Here is a 10,672-nt window from a genome sequence, read left to right as displayed (position 1 = left end):
GACTTAACAACTCTTTATGATCATGCACATATTTGTTCCTTCTAAACCAAAAGCTCTAGGCCAAAGTGAATAAAACATCTAATTTCTTATACATATTCCTTTAACTTAATAAGCAACAAACTTATTAAAAAGAGGAATATTCACTTAACTTCATGAAAAAATTACTTATAAGAGTAATGTTATACACTACACCCTCATCCTATTTTGATCATACTAAGTAGTATGTGACACATTCATCACCATTAGATGATAAAGAAGTATGCAATAAATGATCATTTAATGATGATAAATGTGTCACATCTTACTTAATTAGTGGGATGAAAGTGAGATGGTAGTATGGTGTATATAATTTTCCTATGCATAATGAACAAGTCTTGCAACCACCTCATTAATGACTCAAACATGAGTTAATGCAAAAATTAAAAGCTACATGATCATCAATTTAACTAAATACATAATTAAGCAAGTTTAAAATAATATCATTAAGAAGACTGTAACATGCTTAATTAACTCTTGATTAACCCTTAAGTACTCTAGATTAGGCTTTTATTTTTTTGGTTAATCACTTTCATTAAGGTTGATAGTGGGATTAGCATTAATGTTGGTACTTAGTGTTAATGAGCTAAGGATTAGAGAGGCAAACCCATTAGTAATTTTGGTGAGGCTTTTTAGGACCCAAGTGCATTCATGGGTCTAGCCCAAGAAAAACCTTGAACCAAGCCCTTAGGAAATGAAGGCTAGTCTTGGCCCAAGTATAGGAAGGCATAAGGCCTTTGGTGTATATTGGACCCTTGGCCCTTTTCAAGCCTATATGGCCCAAAGCCATGTTTGGACTCATTTTACCATTCAAAGACCAAAAGCCCAATATACCATACCATTAGTTTCCTTAAGCCCAAATCACACTCAAAATACCCAAATTAAGTTTTAAAAATTTGCTAAGGCCATTAACCATCATACTTGAGGTTAGTGCACTTTAAGCTATGCTTTGAAGCTTAATCATGCTTAATCTTTTCTTAAACTTTTTAATTCAAATTTTCTTGAATTAATACTCCCTTAAACCATGATTAGACCATGTTAATAACCTAGCTAAACCATTCCACATGTCATTAAGAAAAATGACATAACAAGCCCAAACCATGCTTCAATCGGTTTTGTGCATTGCCCTTTGTAATGCTTGGACTGTTTTGCCCTTGGGTCCAACATTTTTGTGGTTTATCTTCAAGGGTAATATGGTCCTTAAAAATCTTATGAGACCCTCCAAAACTCAGTTTGAGCCTTGGACGAAATTGGTTGCATCAACCAACTCAAAGAACCAAACCGGGTGCACCTTGGTCTAGTTTGTGTAAGAACCAATTGGATTGAGTTTGGACCAGCCTCCTACCATGGTTTACACCACCACCCCATGCCACCTCCTTCTCCACCCAATCACCAAGAAGTCCCATGACCATCATGAAGGATTTTGACTCATTTTTGCTGCCCAAAATGATCCAAAACCGAACTGATTTTCTGCCACTACAAAATCACCTTCATTCACCTGTTTTCAAGAGTGGTTTGAGGGATCTTCTGCCATCCAAATGATGTCCCACGACCTGGAGTCATCTACAGGACCCTTGCAGCTATTGTGGTGAGGAAAATGATGGTGCTTTGGGGCACTATTCCATTCTGCACAAGTGACATAAGCTCATGCAAGCAAATCTGGAAATTTTCCAGATTTGAGCACCTCCCACTTCACCCAATCACCAAGCACCCAAGCCAACGTCCCTCACCCCTTGGCCACCTATACATACTTCCCTCCCCTTCTCATTTCATCCACACCATAGCTCCAAGTATCATCTTGAGCCTTGAGAGCATTTCCCCCTCTTAGAGATCAAAAGAGTGCAAACCGAGTGAGTTTTTGAGTGTTCTTGTATAAGGCAATCTAGAGTGCTTGGAAGGCCACAAAATATGTAATTTTTCTTCCTTTTGATCTTAGCTAGCATGTCAAGTTTTGTTTCTAAGCGTTAGTACAAAATTTGGTTGAGTTTTGAGAAGGTTATGATGCTTAATGTAAAACCGGGTCAATTAAAGGAAGGTTTGAATGATTGAATATTTTTAATTGGAAATTTAGCTATGGAATGTCTTAGGCATGATTTTATATGATCTATAATTATCATAACATGATTATGGAAGGTTAAATTTGTGATTAGAAGCATGTCATGATAGGTTTTAAATCTATCTTGTTTTGATCATCAAGCATGAATCGGTTTTAAGCATATTGGTGATTAAGGATTTCATAGCTTTGACTAAGTGTTGGAATGAACTTGATTACTCAAGTATTAGACTTAATAATATCCCTAAAGATGTTAATGATCATTAATGATTAAAGAAAATCTTATATGCATGCATTCATAGGGATCAATAGTTGAAAATACACATAGGCATCAACTAGGATGCATGCCACGGGTTGGGACTAATTGGACATTTTCACTTTGAATTTTGAAAATATAAGGGCATAGATGATTTTAGAATGCCAAAAATATGAAGTCTATGAAATTTGGTTAAATTTGGAGTTCGTTTGCAATTAGTGAAAATTTAGGGTCTAAATGACAATTTTTGAAAGTCTAGGGGCATATTTGTAAATATCTAATTTTTGATGCGTTTGATTTTGAACCTATCCATAAGAGTATTAACCCTAACTTAGTATACATATGATTTATACAGCTACGATGCTAATTTCGAATTTCCCCCGAAGTTTGTAAGTTGACCTCTAACTTACACTTTGATAAATTTCTTATGAATTATTGATAAATGCTTCATTTATTCTTCAATTATCATTTTGAGCATAAATTATTATGTTATATGACACATTGAGTGCATACTTACATAACATATGGCATTTTCACCATTTTTGGCATATTACATTTATAAATGTCATTTTTGCATGAAATTTACTACATATGCATATGTCATGAAAAATATTTTTTTTAAAGCATAGCATGAAAATCATTTTGTCACGAACCCAAAGGCCAGAATGGGAAATTATCCTGGTGGAACTCCTCTGTCCACTCTGGAGTGTTTAATAATCGAGTGGTAACCCCTAGGTTGACAAAGAACAATCAACATGTTTCAAATGGGTTCTTTTAAAGAATGCCGGAGCGAAGTCAACATGTTATGACACCTAACGCTGGTGGGTGTACACATTATAAATTTTATGATGTTATGTTATATTTACCAATGCATTGAGAACGAGTCTATAAACAACGTAGTTTCTTACATACTACGATCACTAGCAGGTACTCATAGTGCATATGAGGAACTGTGACATTACCACACGTTATGTTATTGATTAAGATAATGATGTAAGTCTATGATGAAGAAAGTTTATGATGAAATTTTTATGAAAAAGTTATGTCTTTTCAAAAATGATGACGAAATTACTTATTGAGTAAAAACCCATGTCTCCATATTTTTAAAAAGATGTTGAGAATCTGGATGGGAGACATGCATACTGATTTTTCACATTTCATGCATTGCATATCTATCATTTTTCATGATTGATTTATCTTTGTATCAGTTAGTTGTTTAACTTACTGAGATTTTGAGTAAATCTCACCTTTTTATGAGACCACTATCTAATCATCCTATAAATTAATGAGCCTTCTCTAAAAGAACCCTAGCCTTAGCCTTGAGCAATAAAGCATGGCCTTGATCATGATCACTCTCAACGTTTTCATCTTCCACACTCTCAACTTGTTCGGCACTTTGCTTTTGGGCCTTTGCTATCTTGTTTTCTTGCATTTTCAAATCAAGGAACTCGATTAATCCCTTGAGCACTATGTCAGGATCCTCGTTCTTAATGAGCTGCACAGCTACTTCAGCTGGTGTTACTTTTGTGGTTTCAATAGACTCGAAAATCTCATCAAATAGTTGGTGATCTATAATCCCAAGACAATTGAAGTCTAAATCAGCATGGTGTGCAGTAAGACATGTGAATGTGGACATCCATTCATCCTGGCCGCAGCAATGCCTGGTCGAGCTTTTCTTTGTGGTTTGTGGTGAACACGATGATCCGCTCGTCACCACAGCTCAACCAAAGCCCATCAACGAAATTGAGCAATCTTGACAATGTCACCTATTATTGCATGCAGTAGATCGATGATCAAAATCATGAGAAAGACAAGAAAATGATCGACTATATTAATAACCAAGATTGGTACTGTCATTACAAAAGCAAATGGAGGATATTTTGACATCATTCAATTTGATTAAGAAATTGAAAATCATCAAATTAAATGATCTAATGTATATAGTTCACAATGTTTGAAAATCATCCACAAACAATATTAGATACCGTAAGACACATATATTGCATGTTCTTTTATGCACGGTGGTACAAAAAATCTCAAACCAAGGCCTTGTTTGGATACACTCATCTTGGTTGGTGGTTGGTGATTTTAATGAGATACTGCATCCTCACGAAAAATGGGGTGGCAGATTACGGCCAAATTGGCAAATTGCATCTTTTAGAGATATGGTAGATGACTATGAATTGAGGGATTTGGGTTTTAAGGGTAACAAGTATACTTGGAGTAACAGAAGGGGAGGGAACGATGGTGTTTGTGAGAGGCTGGATAGAGCTTTGGTAAATATGCCTTGGTGGGGTAGGTTTCCACATGCCTCAGTTACTCATGGCTTGGTTGCTTACTCTGATCATGTTCCAATATGGGTTACCACTGAAGGTGAAGCAGGACCTATTCGAGCTAGACGGCAATTTAAGTTTGAAGAAATGTGGGTAGGGGAGAAAGCCTGTGAGGAAATTATAAAGGCAACATGGAGGAGGAGTATGGATGGGAATAACACTATGTCTGATGTTACGGGTTTGATTAAGGAGTGTGGTACTAAATTGGTTAGTTGGAATAGAAACAAGTTTGGTAATGTTCAGAAGTAGTTAAATCTTGCAAGGCAACATATGGAACAACTTATAGTTATTGATCCAGTTTTGGACTGTCCAGATGATCACAATAAAGCCAGAGAAGAAGTGCAAAGGTGGATGGAAATGGATGAAGTTATGTGGAGACAACGGTCAAAAGCTTTATGCTTAAGAGATGGGGACAAAAATTTCAAATATTTTCATATGAAGGCTTCTTAGAGGATGAGAAAGAATAGATTGGGAAAATTGAAGGATGAGGAGGGGATTTGGCAGTTTGGAGAGCAGAGAGATAGAGTTGTTTTACAATATTTTCAAAATTTGTTTCAGAGTTCATGTCCTAATGGTAAGACTGATTTTCTAGAGTCAGTGGCTGGCAGAGTTACTTCGGTTATGAATGATGATCTGACCAGAGTCTATATAGAAGATGAGGTTTTAGTGGCTCTGTCAGCAATGAATCCTTCAAAAGCCCCAGGCCCTGATGGGATGTCTCCAGCTTTTTTCCAAAAATACTGGCATGTGGTTGAAAAATCTGTTATTGGGGTAGCTCTACAGGCTCTAAATTCAGGTTATTTCCCTCCATCTCTGAATCATACTTATATCACGCTTATTCCAAAGAAAAAGTATCATGTTTCTGTTGCTGATTATAGGCCTATAAGCTTGTATAATGTGGCCTATAAGTTGATTGCTAAGGTTATTTCCAATAGATTGAAAACCATTTTGCCAAATGTAATTGGAAAGAGTCAAAGTGTCTTTGTATCAGGGCGATTGATAACGGATAATGTGTTAATAGCCTATGAGGTAATGCATTTCTTAAAACATAAGAGAAGGGGAAAAAAGGTTTTATGTCCATCAAATTGGATATGAGCAAGGCTTATGACCGAGTAGAGTAGAGTTTTCTTGAAAAGGTGATGCAAATGATGGGGTTTCATTCTGGTTTTATCTCTCTGGTGATGATGTGTGTTCAGACTGTATCATTTTCTGTGTTAGTTAATGGTGAACCAAAAGGACCAGTTGTTCCTTCTAGGGGTTTGAGGTAAGGGGATCCCCTTTCCTCTTATCTCTTTTTTCTATGCACTGAAGGGCTCACTGCTTTATTAAATGAAGCCGGTATTAAGCAGGAAATTTCTGGGATAAAAATTTGTAGGGGTGCTCCAACCATAAATCATTTGTTGTTTGCGGATGATAGTATTATTTTTTGTATAGCGGATGTGGAGGAAAACAGAAGAGTTCAAGTTGTTTTGGATGTGTATAAGAGGGTGTCAGGGCAGAAAATTAATAAAGAAAAGACATCAATGGTATTTAGTAGCAATGTGGGGATGGAGGTTAGAGAGGAAATTAGATTGTTATGGGGAAATAATGAGATACAACAATATGAGAAGTACTTGGGACTACCTCCAATCGTAGGTAGATCTAAGTCACATTCTTTTCAATCCATTAAGCAAAGGGTCTGGAATAAGTTACAAAGTTTGAAGGAAAAATTGTTATCTCAAGGGAGAAAGGAAATTTTATTGAAAGCCGTGGCCCTTTCTATCCCAACTTACTCAATGAGTTGTTTCTTACTGCCTGCTGGGTTTTGTTCAGATTTAGAGGGTTTAATGTCAAAATTTTGGTGGGGGAAAAAAGGGGAAGAGAGAAGGATTTATTGGGTTAGTTGGAGGAAACTGTGTGAGAGGAAGGTTAGAGGAGGTATGGGTTTTAAGGATCTTCGATCTTTTCACATTGTCCTGCTTGCTAAGCAAGGGTGGAGGCTGCTTCAGAACAAGAATTCAATGTTACATAAGATCCTTAAAGCAAGATATTTTTCCAAGACTGATTTCATGAAATCTAGTTTGGGTTTCTGTCCATCATATACATGGAGGAGCATATGGGAGGCTAAGAAGAGCTTAAGGGCTGGATGTAAATGGAGGATTGGGGATGGGAATACAACACAATTGTGGACTGATCAATGGATCCCTGGGCATAAATCTCTGGAGGAGGACTATGGTTTATAGACAGAGAACAGAGGTGCTCAGGTGGCTTCTGTTATTGATGGAGAAACAGGATGGTGGAATTTGCACCAGCTTAGAACTCTCTTCAATCCAAGTATAGTAGTTGATATTATGAAAATCAAGATCTATTCTGAAGCAGGAGCAGATAAATGGGTGTGGAATTATGAAAGGAATGGTGTTTTATTCTGTTAAAAGCTGCTACAAGTTTATTGTTTCTCAAAATAATATGGTTATAGCAGAATCATCCTCAAGGGGCATGCAACAGAGGTTATGAAAAGTATTGTGGAAGATGCAAGTGCCTCACGAGATTAGAGTATTTGCCTGGCGTGCATGCTTAGACATTCTACCTTCAAAAGACAATTTGTTAAGTAAACATGTGGTTATTGAAGCTCAGTGCAGTTTCTGTTGTCATCCATTGGAAGATACAATCCATGCGATTTTTTATTGTAGTCATCTAAGGGATTTATGGAAGCAGTTTTTGCCTTCATTAATTCATGAAAAACTCTAAACCCAGGCATACGGGGGGAAGGCCCCGCGAACGACATCCTACATGGAGTCAAACGCACCGTTTTGAAGTAAATAAAACGGTGCGTTTAATCGAAGCTGAAATTGTGTAAATACCTCAACGAAACGGTGCGTTTCACATTTTCACTAAATTTGGTTTCTCTCCCCTTGCTCTCTCTCTCCCGTGCCCGCTCTGTGCGACTCTCATTCTCAACCCTAACCCTAACGCGACAGACCCTTTCTGTTATATGCTGGAGGATTTTGCTTGAGTAATTAGATTACTTCTTCAATTCTCTCCTTCGATAATGAAGTCTTGTGCTTCTAGAGGTGCAATCCTGGGTCATTAATCATACCAATGTAGCTTTACTCCAGCTTCCATTTACCTATTTTTAGTATTCGGTTCGTAATAGTGGCTTTGATTTTTAAATTATTCTCAGTTAATATTAAATTGCATATTTATGAAATTTCTTGAATTTCTCAAGATTTTATAGTTATTTATTAAAGTTTTTGGGTATTTTGAATATTTGTTCTACTTGATCTTTATTTATTTTATTGTCATTCTTGGAGGTGTTTCTGGTTTGATAACTTCAAAATTTTGGAATCTCAGTAGATTTGTGGATTCTACTTTGGAAGATCTGTGGGTTCAACATGTTCACCTAAAGAACTGACTTATCTACTTAAATTCTCAGTTGGACATGTTTTGGCTGTTTGTGTAAAAGTTTTTTTTTAAATATTATTTTGCACTTTTATTTTAATATATTGTAGTTTCTTCTTGAATGTTAGTTGTCATCCTCTTATAATATTTGCAGTTTCTTGTAATGTTACAGTTGAGAAGACAAATAAGTTTTGGAATCAGGGAGGAAAAATGCTACGCTGAGGAAGAGAACTGAGAAGATATTTATGAGATCACAGAGAGAGGATGCACGAGAACTGATGCTGCATTTTCTTCTTCTTCGGATGAAGCTCAAATGAACGATGGTGTCTTCTTGCTGCTGCATTTTCTTCTTTGAAGCTTGAATGAACGAAAGGATGAAAATATCTATTTGGAGACGTGGATTATTCGTCTTCCCGCTATTTTTTTTTATAAATATAATCGCCACATCAGTGGTGTTCGCATACAGGCACAGACTGCAGTACTGTTAATTCATAAGGTTTTTCAGACTGTTGCTGATCTAGCTTTGCAGTTGCTTGAGGAGCAGGATCATGACAAGTTGGTCCAGTTTTTCTGTTTAGCACGGGGTTTTTGGTTTAGGATAGGAGAAATAAGTTGGAATTTGAGAAGGTTAGACTGAGCCCTAATCAAGTGGCTAATCATGGGGTGGGATTAATTCATAGCTTCAAAGCAGTTTCTATCATGTCTCAAGTTCAGATCAGAAAACATGTAATATGGAAGCCTCTCCCTGCAGGTGTTTTAGAGCTTAACACAGATGGGGCTATGTTTGGGGATCTCCAAAAAGCTGGAATTGGTATAATCTTGAGAGATGCTTCAAGGAACGTGGTCATGGTTGCAAGTAGTATTGAAAATGAAGTTGAAGACCCAGAAGCTATTGAGTTGTTGGCAGTTTTTAGAGGTCTTCGGTTGTGTTCTACATTGGGTATACCAAGTCTGTTGGTGGAGAGTGATAGTCTATTACTAGTGAATTCCTTAGAGCAGAATGATATGGGGAATTGCATCCATGGGATCTTGTTTGAAGAAGTACAGAGGCTGAAAGTTTGTTTTGGGAGTTGTTCTTTTACTCATGTGTATAGGGAAGAGAATATGGCTGCTCATCAGCTTGCAAGAAATGCTTGGAGGGTAGATAATTTCGAAATGTGGTGAGATTGTATTCCAGACTTTCTTTCTTAAGCCATTTGGCTTGATAAATGTCTGTAATTGTTTTGATCTCAATTGAAATTGATTGTTTTATAAAAAAAAAGAAGTTTAAAAATTTAAAAAAGTTGTATTGAATTTTGTGTTTGGATAACAACGTGGAAAACAAAGCAAGAAGGGTGGAAAACGAACCTGTCTTTCATCAGTTTCATGGGGCGATTGTTTTGATGATTGATCAGCCATTCGGTCCTGAAACTCAATGGAACAATCGATATCCTCCACCACTAGAATTGACCGATTCGCCATCGTATGAGCAATCTCCTCAGCTCCGAGTTGCACTGAAGCCCCGTGAGCTCCAAATCATAGATATCAAATTTCAAATAATTCGCCATTGCAGCGATCAAGCTCGATTTCCCGGTACCCGGAGGACCATACAGCAGGTACCCTCTCTTCCAAGCCTTGCCAACCTTCCTGTAATACTCTTTTCTTCTCACGAACCTCTTGAGATCTTTGAGAATGAAGTTCTTGACGTCTGTGTCCATGGCGAGAGTGTCAAACGTCGCGGGATGGTCAAGGATCGTGCCGGCCCACATGTTCACCAGATTTCCGTACATTCTGTCGTCGCTGACGGTGAAGATCTTCAAGGTCTTGCTCTCTTTCATTATCGACTTGGCTTTCCTCGCAATGTAGGGCAAGTAAGCGTTCAGCACCATGTCCTTGTGCTTCTTGTGAAAACTAAGCTGGAAGGATCGTAACTCAGAGCGCAGCGTGGAGGTGAGGTCGCGAGGGTTGTTGAAGTTCCTGAACTCGACATGGTGACAGACCAAAATCCAATTGAAACGGACCCCATTAAAGACGTCCGAGGTTTATTCGTTGCTTCCCATGGTGACCGTAAAGTTGCGTTCTTTCCCTGACTTGCTGACCTTGAGGGTCTGCGTGTTGGGCGAGACTTTGCTGCCCAAGTAAATATCAGCGGCAATGTATATTTGGTTGTAGACAAGGCCGTCAAACTCGTCAATAACCATGGTGAGCTGGGACGAGAAGCGGTTGAAGAAGCTTCGGATGCCAGAGAAGAAGTAGGCTCGGATTTCACGGGGCAAGAAATCTTGAGCAATCGACCGAACGACCATCGCAGTGGCGGCCAGGGAGCCTGCCGTTGTCAGCCCGCGAAGAATCTGCCATTATTCTAAGCCTTGGACACAGCAAGCTTTCCAATGGTGTCGTCGCCTTGTCTGTGGTGGTGTATGAAGATGAGATTGTGCTCTAGATTTATGGGAATATAGTCTGTGTTTTGTCAGGGACAAATGGAGGAAGAAGATATGCCGATCTGAGAATGTGTTTTGGGGCCAATAAAGAGGTTGGATTTAATTCAAGACTCCAAATAGGAAGAACCCTCCTCGGTTCTCCCCCCCTGACTCGGTAGTTTAGGTTGAGTAGTGGATGGACTTTGAAATTTCCCAT

General features: G+C 38.1%; 1 pseudogene; it reads right to left on the bottom strand.

Moving 5' to 3' along the window:
- Positions 1 to 3,615: 3,615 nt before the first annotated feature.
- On the bottom strand, positions 3,616 to 10,672 carry LOC121260087 (annotated as a pseudogene).

Source organism: Juglans microcarpa x Juglans regia, chromosome 4D (genome assembly GCF_004785595.1).
Source record: "Juglans microcarpa x Juglans regia isolate MS1-56 chromosome 4D, Jm3101_v1.0, whole genome shotgun sequence".
NCBI lineage: Eukaryota > Viridiplantae > Streptophyta > Magnoliopsida > Fagales > Juglandaceae > Juglans > Juglans microcarpa x Juglans regia.
This window is presented reverse-complemented; position numbering and strand designations above follow the sequence as displayed.